The 13,777-nt window shown below is 43.0% G+C and overlaps 1 long non-coding RNA gene across 2 annotated transcripts in view; it reads left to right on the top strand.

Annotated features, from left to right (window-relative positions):
* LOC133410140 (uncharacterized) overlaps positions 1–13,544 on the top strand; it is a 42,348-nt gene extending 28,804 nt beyond the window's left edge. The window contains exons 3-4 of one of the 2 annotated variants that reach the window (XR_009769498.1): positions 5,778–5,914; positions 13,459–13,544. This is a non-coding gene — a long non-coding RNA (uncharacterized LOC133410140). Of the gene's footprint in view, positions 1–5,777; positions 5,915–6,568; positions 7,172–13,458 lie in introns of those variants that run through there. The other variant, XR_009769499.1, reaches the window with a different exon arrangement.
* Positions 13,545–13,777: the final 233 nt, after the last annotated feature.

The following is a 13,777-nucleotide window of genomic DNA, read 5'->3' as shown; positions in this document are numbered from 1 at the left end:
TACAATTATTGTTTTGATAAGTGGCGGCATGGTGGACGACTGGTTAGCACATTTGCCTCACATTTCTGAGGACCGGGGTTCAAATCCCGGCCCCGCCTGTGTGGGGTTTGCATGTTCTCCCTGTGTCTGCATGGGTTTTCACCAGGCACTCCGGTTTCCTCCCACATCCCAAAAACATGCATGGTAGGTTAATTGAAGACTCTATAGCCCATAGGTGTGAATGTGAGTGTGAATGGTTGTTTGTTTATATGTGCCCTGGTTGGCTGGTGACCAGTTCAGGGTGTACCGCGCCTCTCGCCTGAAGATAGCTGGGATACGGTCCAGCACGCCCGCGACCCTAGTGAGGAGAAGCGGTACCGAAAATGGATGGATAGATGTTTTGATAAGTACATTAATTTGTGTCATTTTTTTTACCCTTGGCAACATGATCCTAATTTGGTTTGTCATTTCCGTAACAGTGTGAAATAACTGCACTCTTGGTATGCCCTCCGTCACCCTTCAGCATCTGGTGTTTTATGTTCAGTACAAATTGAGTCAGTGTATGTGCAATCTTTCTCAACGTTCGATGGGTCGTGAGTCGACTAAGAAAAAATATGTACAGTATGTATTGTATATTTATAGGGGACAAAATGTATGAGAAAAAAAAACAACTAATAGGGTTTTAAAAGAACAAGGGCACTGTGTTACTGTTTGGAGATTGGAGGAGGTTCCAGATAAATAACCATAATTGTCCTTCGATGATCTGTTTTTTTTCTTTTTTTCAATCCAAAGCAAAGCAAAGCAAAGCAAATTTATTTAATACACAAGGTAACTCAATGTGCTTTACATGATTAAAAGCATTTAAAAACAAAGAAAAAAACTGCTTATAAACATTTAAAACAAAGATAATTTTTTTAAATGAAATAAAAATACCATTAAAACTGTACAGTACAAGAAATATAATTTAAAAGTGGAAATGTGCTAGAAAGCATGGGGAAAACATTTTTTTTTAACCTGAACTTAAAAACATGCACACTTGGGGCTGACGTCACTTCTGTTGGCAATTTATTCCATTTGTGTGCAGCATAAAAGCTAAATGCTGCTTCACCATGTTTGCTTTGGACTCTGTGCTTCACTATTTGACCTGAGTCTGCCGATCTCAGAGCCCTACTGAGTTTATATTAAATTAGCATTTGTTTCATGCTTTTTTTTTTTTTTCTGCTTGACACATGTAAGCCTTGACTCTGGACATGTTCTTCAGATGGTAGAAGGCAGGAAAGTCAGGTTGGAAGGTATCAGACCACCAAGGTTTCAGACTTGGTCTTTGGTTTTTAAAGAGAGTGACTCCAGGTATTTACTAACAGCAATCCTCTTTTCCTTTTATCTTTATCTCAGTTTTGTTGTGGTTTAATTGAAGAAAATTTTGTCTCATCCAGTTATCTGTTTTAGACAGTGACACAACACCTCAATTGAATTGTAGTCATCTGGAGACACTGCTAGATATAACTGTGTGTCATCTGCATAGCTATTATAGTCAACATTAAAGAATTTGACCCAAGGTAGCATATACAGGCTGAACAGGAGGGGTCCAAGAACTGACCCTTGAGGGACCCATAGGTCATTGCCATTCGATGAGATTGAACACTTCCAATGGTTACAAAAAAACTCCTCTCCTGCAGGTAGTACCTGAACCACTTAAGGACTGTTCCGTTTAGTCCGACCCACGTTTCCAATCTGTTCAACAGTATATTATGATCTACCCTATCAAAAGCCGCACTGAGGTCAACGAGACCAGAATTGACACCTTTCCCAAGTCAGTATCCAACCTTATATCATTTAGCACTTTGATAAGAGCAGATTCTGTACTGTGATGAGTTCGGAAACCCTGATTGAAATTTGTCAAAAAGTCAATTTAAGTTCAATAAATTGCTGAGTTGATTAAAAAAACTTTCTCAACAATCTTGGCTATGAAAGGGAGATTTGAGATGGGTCTATAGCTTGCTAACATGGAAGCGTCCAGCATGCTATTTTTTAGCAGAGGCTTAATGGCAGCTACTTTAAGAGCTTTAGGAAACTCGCTTGACTGAAGTGAGCAATTGATTATTTGCTGCAAATCAACTAGCACAGACTTTGGAATACTTTTGAAAAAGTCAGATGGTATTGAGTCAAGACAGCTGGTTGATGGTTTCAGCTGCTGAACCGTTTTCTCTACAGTTTTTTGGTCAACTGTATCAAATTCTGACATGGTAATAGAGTTTTTCCTGGGTGGCTTCAGATGTAGTATCATTTTATCATTTTGCTGATTTGTGCTGATATTTAACCTGTTGGATTGTATTTTTTTCACTAAAATATCAGGGGGCGGGGGGGTGTTGTGAGCTTGTCAACCACAGCAAACAGAGTGCGTATTGTTGAAGTTCTTACTGATGATTTCAGAAAAGTGTTGCTGTCAAGCCCTGACTAACTCGTGGTTAAAATTACGACTTTGTCTGTAGGGGTCATAGTCAATTTGGAGTTTAATTTTTCTCCTCTTACGTTCTGCTTTCCTACACTTTGATTTAGAGGTCTTTACCATCATTGTGCTCCTACACGGTGTTATAGGTCGCCTCAAGATTGTCTTAGTTTTAATAGGAGCGACAGCATTCATGACATTTGAGAGTTTATCGGTGAAATTATCCAAAAGTTCATCAACTGTGTCAGTATTCTCTCATTGATGTACCTTTTCTTAATAGACATTCAAACGCCAAGCCTCAACATGGAAATAGAAAAAGGAAAGAAATTATAAAGATGTATTGGCTTTTATTTTTCTTATCTGAATTTATTTACTGACAGTGGTGGTCCTAGCTTGAATAGCGCCATACCACCCCAGTCACCCCTCCTCCCCCCTCCCATTTGCCAGCCACCTGTGACAGGTTGTGCACACAAGTACGTGAAAAACATAATAAATGAGAGTGCATCTTATGTAGTAACATAATTTAAAATAGTCATGGTGACATCTTCTCCCATCACTTTCATTCCTTGGGAAAATGAAGTCTGCTGGTCCTCTACGAACCAGCTCTGTGCAAATCCTGTTTGTCAGAGGTGAGGGCGACGGGGTCGGTTGAGAGAGGCTCATCCTCAACAGTGGGACTCAGTGGTGGTTGAGCTCCAGGAATCTTTATTGGGACAGCACATGAAAACATAACTCGTCACATAGCAGTGGAGCATGTCACATAATGAATTATATTTTCATTTCCTCAGCAATTTTTATGCAGGAGGCAGGCACACACATACATGTACACACACACCCACACACACACACACACACACACTTCAGCAAAACCCACTTAAAAATATGAGCAGTGGCGGTAGTTGTACATCTTGATGTTTTATACAAATACAATAAATAATATAAATTTGATATGAACCAGGAATGGATTGAGCACGTAAATTAACAGGTTATTACATATCATTATACATTATATACAGGACAATACCTGTATCCCATAAATACATAAATAGTATTTAAAAAAGTCAAACAGAGGTCCCATTTAATTAAACAGATCAACACTACCATTTAATTTATTTTGATCTATCACACTTTCAAACATTTGAACTAAAAAAAATGAAATAAAAATGAAAGGCTCTGAAGCAATCAATCAGGGGTCTTGGCGACAGGCTAATAAAAGAGACACTACAAGGCAGTGGCACTATGTTAATAATTAACCTTACGTCAACGATTTCAAGTCAGGCTGCCGACACCCCCCGACCCCCAAAATAAAATTACAATACCTTACAATCATTCAGAACAAAGCTGTGTCATACATTTCTGTATCCTTTGCTCAGTTATCAGTCTTCTTTCCTTTTCTTTCAAAATTGTGACCTTGGTTTTAACAATTTTCTCTCCATTTTTACAAAAAAAAAACCCATGCATTTCCCATCATTCCCCAAGAATTAACCCCTCCCACACCCGCCATCTCTTCTCGTATCTCTTCTACAGAGGTTCTACACAGGGGTAAAAATTACCCATAAAAACAGCAATAATTTACATGGCATGAAAAAAAAAAAATACAAAACATAGCTTTTTACATTTTTTTTCATTTGGGGGGGGGGGGGTTAAGGCATGTTGCCGGCCCACCGGGAATGGTGCCCTGTGCAATTCCACAGTATCAAATACCGCCAATGTCAACACCTACTCACCCATCTTCTCATGCAAAGATGAAGGCATAATTGTGGTGAACTAACGACAACCTTCCCCCTTCCTTGGCAGTTTCCGACTGAGGCTCATTTATTTACTTTAGTATTCTGTGGGGGGGGGGGGGCATACAAAGCAGAGCCACAATGGCTGATTTAAGCTGCCACCCGAATTCCTTTTTTTTCTTCTCTTTTTGCTAAGAGGATTTCTGTCTGGTCCATGTAACAGACCTTCTCTCTCTTACTAGGCCAAAGTCACCCATCACATGTGCTGAGTGAAAGTCGTGTCTTGCCGCTAGCTGATTGGCTAATGAGATTTATACAAATGAAAAAGTAGGATAAGGAGGAGGCTTTCGGTGCAGATTTGGACACAAATATACGTACATTTATATAAAGATGTATCGATATACAGTCTGGGACTGGCAAGGCATCAAACGATTGGCCAGTTAAATGGCATGCATGCTCAGTCACACGTATAAATATTCATGGGTACAAGCATGCACACCTCCACAGCTTATCCCCTAACTGGCCACCAGTCAAAATGAGCCTTATTCTCAGGGGTTTATATTTTCTCCAGGCCGGGCTTGGCTAGGCACACTCAGTTAAGATGGCAACCAAACAATCTCTCCTCTCACTTCTACCGTTTCTTCCTTTCTAATGCTAATGCCTGGATGAATATATTCCCTTTTCCACTGGCATGCAAGAGAGCCAAATTTCTGATTACCTCCTGTGACAAAATTCCATTGCATCTAGGTCAAAAACTGCTTCAAAGCAATGACAGGATTGTAATGGTTTGTTTTCAAAGTATAGAAATTATGTAAATATAATTCAACGTATCATAGTCAGGCCGGCATGGTGATGACTGGTTAGCACATCTGCCTCACAGTTCTGGGGACCGGGGTTCAAATCCCGGCCCCGCCTGTGTGGAGCTTGCATGTTCTCCCCGTGCCTGGGTGGGTTTTCTCTGGTTTCCTCCCACATCCCAAAAACATGCATGGTTGGTTGATTGAAGACTCTAAATTGCCCGTAGGTGTGAATGTGAGTGTGAATGGTTGTTTGTTTATATGTGCCCTGCAATTGGTTGGCGACCAGTTCAGGGTGTACCCCGCCTCCCGCCCGAGCATAGCTGGGATAGGCTCCAGCAGCCCGTGACCCTAGTGAGGATAAGTGGTAAAGAAAATGGATGGATGGATGATGGTCAGACAGTTGTTGATGTGGCGTAAGTCTGGCCTCTCTAAAGTAATATGGATGGCCCACAAAGGATATGGAAGTCAACAAGCATAAACAGAAATGATGTGTATAATGAAATGAGACAGCAATAAATACAGCATTTACTGTAGTTACAGGATGTTGATTTAGGTTGTTGAACAGTGGCAGTTAGGGACGAAGCTGTAGATTGTCATAATCCCAAAACTCTTTCCACATTCTTTCCACAGTGAATTAGATTTACAAATGGGTTCTTCAGCCACGCATGCATCCCTCAAGGGTGTACATAAGTCTATCTACCTAGATACTGTAGGTACTGTACCTACTGTTATCTTCCTGCATCATGCACTTCCTGTCAAAGCAGGATTCAGCACTGGTTCCCCCCAGGGCTGTATTGATTCTCCTCTCCTTTTCTCGTACAGTTGCTGAACCTGCAGTCATCAATTGGTCAAGCTCATCAAGTTTTCAGATGACACCACCCTTACTCGACTTGACTCTGATGGCTACAGGAGGACATTTTTCACCATGGACAACACACAGAAGCATTTACTTTTACAAAGTAAACAAAGTAAAATTAATCAATCAGTGTGGGGGAAATTTATTTCAAGCCATTAATTCTCTCTACCACTTATCCTGTTTGGTGTCACAGGGAGCTCAAGCATCTCCAGCTAACTTCAGGCAAAAGGCAGCTTACACTATGGAACAGGCACCAGTCAATATAGCACATCTAGGGACAGGCATAATTTACACTGTCACCAAGTAGGAACTGAACCTATGGTGCCTGAACGTAAGGCAGTCGAGTGAACCACTACACCATCAATGTCTACCTTTATTGACTGTATTATAAAAAACTGCTTACCTATACATTATAGCTTTATGCCTATCCGGTTACTGACAAGACAATTGTTTTTTTTTTTGTTTGTTTGTTTGTTTTCCCAGGATTTTTCTGCTAGAATAGCAGCAGCTCATCTCCACTAGCAGAACCAAAACAAGAGCATATTGTATCTTTGAATGAGGGTTTATTTGAAAATTATTAGTGTGATATGTACAGAGGTGGGTAGTAACGTAAGTTTACTTTTCGATAAACTGTATGTCAGAGTCCTTTAAAGGCACCGTTGTCATGAGCGGTGCCCTGCAGTCCTTTTTGTTGGAGCCTGGTCGCGCTTTGCGCCCCTCTCACCCTCTCTCTCTCCCTCCATCTCTCGCTTCACAGTAATCAGCAACATCTCGGCCGCGCTCCTGTCATCAATCACCCCTCATCATCACCTGTATAAAAGCCTGCCAGAACCTGGAAACTCTCGCCGGAGTATTAACGCTCTCTTGCGGTACCACGGCTTCTCACTACTCACTTCCTCGCGTCCTCTCTGACCTAATTGTCCTCAGTGTTCCCTCCGTGTTCCTCGCATCCACGACGTCAAGCCAGCCGCCTGTCCTCACCACCGCCTACCACACGTTCCCTGGCTCAACAACCCGCCAGCTTATCTCAAGGACCATCTCCATTCCCCTTGGTTCAATAAAACTTTTCATCACAACCTCTCAGCCTCCGCTTGCTCTTGGGTCCCGTCTGGATCAACTCGTGACAGAATACTCTGGCCCGAATGGACCCAGCAACCCTGGAGGCGCGAAAACGGAGGCGCCTCCCAATCAAAGAACCTCATGTACCTCTGCCCGAGCCCTACTCCGGGGACCTAGGTGCATGTAGCCAGTTTCTACTTAATTGGTCACTCGTTTTCAATCTTCAACCGTACAGTTATTCCACTGAACAAACCAAGGTCGCATTTGTCACTAACCTCCGTGGCAAAGCAGCCAAATGGTCCACCGCGCTATGGCAAAACTCCTCCCCAGCACTTCAGTCATTCGATTCGTTTTCCGTTGAACTCAGAAAAGTCTTCGATCACCCCGTTTAGGGGAGAGAAGCCACCTGCCGTCTCATTACACTCACTCAGAGCGCTAGTTCCGTAGCAACGTATTCAATTGAGTTCTGGGAGAATGCGGGTGGGATGACGCGCCGCTTAGGGGAATTTTTTTAAACGGACTTTCGGGAGGACGAGCCCTCCTCTCTCGAAGTTCTAATAGCGCTCACATTCCGCCTCGATAACAGACAACGAGAGAGAGCACGAGAGAGGAGGGTCCGAGTGTGCAAGCTCACTCCCACCATGAGCGCCACGCCGGCAGCATCTAACCTGCCTCCCATGCAAATTGGTCACACCCGACTTGATCCCCATGAACGTCAGCGTCGTGTCATCCAACGGCTGTATATTTATTGCGGTCAATTTCATTGCCAATTGCCCCCTACGACCAAAAGACCAGGCTCGCCATGGTGAGCCAAAACACCAATTCGTCTAGCTCTTCCTCCCTTATAACCGTCCCTGCTTGCATTCTAGGTACAGCTCATAACACACCCATAGTTGCTCTAATTGATAGTTGATAGTACAGACGATAGTTTCATTCACAAAGGTATAGTACATCAGATCCAACTCCCTCTTCAACCACTCACGTCTCCCAAGAAAGTCACAGTCCTGGATGGCCGAATCATCTCCCCTGTCACCCACCAAACAGTGCCATTCACCTTGCTCATTTCCGGAAATCACAGCGAGAACATCTCTCTTTTTGTTATCCCTTCCCCTGATACCCCATTATTCCTCAGAATTCCCTGGTTCAAAAAACATAAGAGTGGACGCACTTGGCCATCATCGGATGGAGCCATCACTGCCACTCACACTGCCTGCTCTCAGCTGTGCCACCCTCTGGTAAAACACCACCGTCTTCCACGGCTGTTGACCTCTCCCGAGTCCATGAAGAATACCATGATCTCTCTCGTGTTCAGCAAAGACCTGGCCATTTCTCTACCCCCCCACCGCCCATATGACTGTGCAATTAATCTGCTACCGGGTGCCCCTCTTCCCTCCAGCCGTCTCTTCAACCTCTCCCGACCTGAGAAAAAGGCAATGGAGGACTATATCCACAACTCTCTGGTGTCCGGACTCATTCGACCTTCCTCGTCTCCAGGAGCCGGTTTATTTTTTGTTGAAAGACACCACTCTCCGGCCATGTACCGACTACTGTGGACTCAATGACATCACCGTGAAAAATAAACCTCTGCTTCCCCTCATCGACCCCTAGTTTGAACCCCTCTGTGACGCCCAGATATTCACCAAATTTGACCTACGAAACGCCTACCACCTCATCCGTATACGAGAGGGGGATGAATGGAAAACTGCTTTCAATAACCCTCTCGGACACTTTGAATACCAAGTCATGCCGTACAGATTAACCAACGCCCCCGCTGTCTTCCAAACCTTCATTAATGACGTTCTCCATGATATGTTGAACCGGTTTGTTTTTGTTTATTTGGATGACATTCTCATTTTCTCCCGCTCCCCTAAAGGACATTGCAGTCAAGTACGCCAAGTCTTCCAGTGCGTCCTTGAAAACCGCCTCTATGTCAAACCCGAAAAGTGTGAATTCCACCTCTCGTCTGTACACTTCCTAGGCTACATCATCTCTAAAGGACAACTACAATCCGACCCTGCCAATTATCCAAGCAGTCGTTAAGTGGCCCACTTGCACTAACCGCAAAGAACTACAATGTTTCCTTGGATTCGCCAACTTCTACCGTCGATTCATCCGTAATTACAACAAAGTCGCTATTTCCCTCACGAGCCTCACATCCACCAGCTCCCCCTTTGAGTGGACCCCGGCAGCATCCCAGGCATTCAGTTAACTCAAGACCCTGTTCACCAGTGCTCCCATTGCAGGGGCTGTCCTCTCGCAGCGGGACCGCATGACCCATAAACTTCACCCGTGTGCCTTTTTTTCCCGTCGCCTGTCCCCTGCCGAGAGGAACTATGACGTTGGCAACCGAGAGCTGCTGGCCATTACATGGGCCTTGGAAGAGTGGAGGCACTGGCTGGAGGGGACTGAACTGCCATTTATCATTTGGACTGACCACAAGAATCTCGCTTACCTCCATTCTGCCAAACGCCTTAACCCCCGACAAGCACGCTAGGCCCTCTTCTTGAGCAGGTTTAATTTCAGTCTCTCCTTCCGTCCTGGTTCCCGAAACAGCAAACCCGATGCCCTGTCTCGAATTTACTCACCTCCCTCCAATCCTGAAGAACTGGAATCCATCCTTCCTTCCTCGTGCTTCGTAGGAGCAGCCACTTGGAAGATCGAACAGGTAGTTAAGGACGCTCAAAAGACTCGCCTGGATCCCAAGACCAGGCCTCCGAACCACCTGTTCGTACACGATTCCACACGCTCTGACGTCCTTCAGTGGGCCCACAACTTCAAACTCGCTTGTCATCCCGGCATCACCCGCACCATTCAATTAATCCAGCAGCACTTCTGGTGGCCCAGCCTTGGTAAAGACACCCGGGAGTTCGTCCAAGCCTGCTCCATCTGGGAAGTCTTCACACCTGCCCCTTGCTCGTCTGCTGCGTCCCTTGCCCATCTCAAGCCGCCCTTGGTCCCATATCGCGCTGGACTTTGTTACCAACCTACCCCCATCTGAAGGTAACTCTATCATTCTCACTATTGTTGATGGGTTTTCCAAATATGTCCATTACGTACCCCTGCCCTAACTACCATCTGCCTTCGAAACTGCTAACCTCCCTGTCCAGCATGTCTTTAGACTCCACGGTATCCCCATCGACACAAACACAGACAAGCACTATGCACTAGCTAAGCAGAAACACTATGGTGCTGGGGACAAAATGGCGGACGAGGCAAGGGCGTCGTAAAGTCGAAATGTCGTAGGTTCGAGTACGTCGTAACTCGAGGACTTCCTGTATTTGCAAACAGACACAATATGAAGCCTGTTAAAACCATGTTATCATGAATAAAGTGCAAACATTGCCAAAGCTCGGCTAATGCATAATAATCATATGCAAGCAAAACATTTCATGCCAGTGTTTATTTGATTCTCTGCATACATTGAGAATAAAGTGAAACAAACAAACAAACCCATGAATGGTGCAAAGTTGTGTATGACAGCTTAAGAACAGTTTGAACACATTTTGATGAATGCTAATTCATTTGTGAATCTTTAATCATGTCTAAAAACGTGTAAAATGTTCAAAATGAGATCTCAACTTAATTCTTTCAACTTGCAAGTGGTGATAAAACTCTTATTAAACATGCACAAGGTTTGTTAAATGATGTTGAATTTACCATTACATCCAACATGCTTACAGTATATACTGGGGCAATAAAGTATTAAGTCAGCTACCAATTGTGTATGTTCTCCAACTTAAAAAGATGAGAGAGGCCTGTAATTTTCATCATAGGTATACCTCACTTATGGGAGACGAAATGAGGGAAACAAATCCAGAAAATCACATTGTCTGATTTTTAAAGAATTTATTAGCAAATTATGGTGGAAAATAAGTATTTAGTCACCTACAAACAAGCAAGATTTCTGGCTCTCACAGACTTGTAACTTCTTCTTCAAGAGGCTCCTCTGTCCTCCACTCGTTACCTGTATTAATGGCACCTGTTTGAACTCGTTATCAGTATAAAATACACCAGTCCACAACCTCAAACAATGACATTCCAAACTCCACTATGGCCAAGACCAAAGAGCTGTCAAAGAACACCCGAAACAAAATTGTAGACCTGCACCAGGCTGGGAAGACTGAATCTGCAATAGGTAAGCAGCTTGGTGTGAAGAAATCAACTGTGGGAGCAATTATTAGAAAATGAAAGACATACGAGACCACTGATAATTTCCCTCAATCTGGGGCTCCACGCAAGATTTCACCCCGTGGGGTTAAAACGATCACAAGAACGGTGAGCGAAAATCCCAGAACCACACAGTGGGGGGACCTATTGAAGATGAAATGTGGATGGGTCTTTCAGCATGAAAATGATCTCAAACACACCGCCCGGGCAAAAAAAAGAGTGACTTCGTAAGAAGCATTTCATGGTCCTGGAGTGGCCTCGTCAGTCTCCAGATCTCAACCCCATAGAAAATCTTGAGAGGGAGTTGAAAGTCTGTGTAGGTCACTGACAGCCCCAAAACATCACTGCTCTAGAGGAGCTCTGCATGGAGGAGTGGGCCAACATACCAGCAACAGTGTGTGAAAACCTTGCGAGGACTTACAGAAAACATTTGACCTCTGTCATTGCCAGCAAAGGGTATATAACAAAGTATTGACATGAAATGTTGTTATTGACCAAATACTTTTTTCCAACCATAATTTGCTAATAAATTCTTTCAAAATCAGACGATGCGATTTTCTGGCTTTTTTTTTTCTCATTTTGTCTCTCATAGCTAAGGTATACCTATGATGAAAATTACAGGCCTCTCTCATCTTTTATGTGGGAGAACTTGCACAATTGGTGGCTGACTAAACACTTTTTTTGCCCCACTGTATATGTATAATATGCAATGGCTTGAAACTCATTTGGGGTTTGAGTAATTTCACAGAAGTATCCTGCGCTCAATAAAACATTAACATGGAGAGATGGTTCAACTAGCCATTTCACAGGGGATTCATATTCTGATTAATTGTTTATACCAGAATGTGTGCTACTGTGTTTGTCTTGCCTTCTCAGCCACTTTTGGTTTCCCACTACTCCTCTCTCAGTTGTCTGTGATGAAGACATATGAGGACACTCCCCAGAGGCTGAATTGTCATTGTGGCATGCAAGAAAGAATGCCATGGTCAGACGCACAAACACACACATACAGCGGCTTAAATAAGTATTGAGCACGTCACAATTTTTCTCACTAAATACATTTCCAAAGGTGCTCTTGACATGAAAATTTCACCAGATGCTGGGAACAACCCAAGTAATCCATAAATACAAAGAAAGTAGAACAAATAAGAACATAAATTAAGTTCTGAGTAATAATGTGAAATGACACAGGGAAAAAGTATTTAACATGCCAACTGGTATTTATTTAATACTTTGTACAAAAACCTTTGTTTGTAATGACAGGTTCAAGGTGCCTCCTGTATGGAAAAACTAGTTGCATGCATTGCTTTGGTGTGATTTTGGCCCATTCCTCCACAGGAGCAGTCTTCAAATATTGAAGTGTCCGTCAGCTTCTTTTATGGACCTTGAGTTTCAGTTATTTCCATCGATTTTCGATTGGATTCAAGTCAGGTGATTGGCTGGGCCATTCTCGCAGCTTTATTCTTTTTCTTTGAAACCAATTTTTCACAGCCCTTTCTTCATGTGTTCAATACTTTTTCCCTGTGCCATTTCAGATTTGTACACACAACTTAATTTCTGATCTTATTTGTTCATGGATTACTTGGGTTGTTACCAACATCTGGGGAAATTTTGAGGTCAATAAAACCTTTGGAAGTTTATTTCGTGAGAGAAATGGTAAAGTACTTATTTCAGCTGCTGTATATGCACCAGATCAAATGTACAGTAGAATGCTATGGTTGCTTACATAACGGGGCTAGCATGAAGGAGCATTGACATCTCGGTATTTGAAAAAAAATATTTTTAATGTGTGCGTGTGTGTTAGTGAGTGCGTGCATGCGTGTGTGTACAGTGGACCCGGCTCTTCGCAGGGTATAATAATAGACACTCCCCTAACAGTGATTATAATTCCATATATTAATAGTTTAAGCATATATATATACCAAAAACGATCATCCCTAATACTGTAGCATTTCAGATGCTTACAAACATCTTCTAACATTGGTGTCCTCTTTAAAAAACACATCTTACAGCGAAGCATGCAAATGCACCTATGTACAGTACCTGTAGCGATGTACATGTGCACAATGATGATGATAATGATGATGATGAACTATTTTTCCAGTGTAAAACAATGAACCTTTGACTGCAAAGCAGGAGTAACAGTTATGTAGCCGATTGCCGACTCTCCATGGGGTGGCCTGTACTGGTGGGAAAGTCTGCTGGCCCTGCAATGGTTAGCGCCACTGACCCAAAACACAAAGTACCTGTCGAAGTTAGAATTAGTGATTAGTCATTGTTTTGTTTTTTTGCAATATGTTTATGTCCCACTCCCAAATCAATATCCTTGGAACAGAGTATTGCTAATGTTGGAAAAACTATGTCATTATATATTTGAATATCTTTGCATAACTCTGTAATTTCCTTTTGTGCTGTTAATAGGGACATACAGAGAATGAGCTGGACCCTGGAAGAGCTGGTTCTTACAACAGAGGGAGTTCTCAAAAGTAATATCCACAGCACAAAGCCTCCTTCTGTAAAGGTGAGAATAACTGAAAATGCTCACAATTCAATGATTACTTTTACGAATGTGATGCAGGATAGTCGTAAGTAAAGCCAGTGGTATATTGTATATCACGTGAGGTCAAAAGACTTTATTGATGCACAGTACATCTGATGCAGGGTGATTTGGGCACTATATTCCAACATTAAACTGGGGCCTGCTTCTGTGTTACATGATGATATACAGGATGCTGTCTGA

This window comes from Phycodurus eques, chromosome 11, assembly GCF_024500275.1.
Source record: "Phycodurus eques isolate BA_2022a chromosome 11, UOR_Pequ_1.1, whole genome shotgun sequence".
Taxonomy (NCBI): Eukaryota; Metazoa; Chordata; class Actinopteri; order Syngnathiformes; family Syngnathidae; genus Phycodurus; species Phycodurus eques.
Note: the sequence above shows the minus strand (reverse complement) of the source record. Positions and strands in the feature narration are given on the sequence as shown.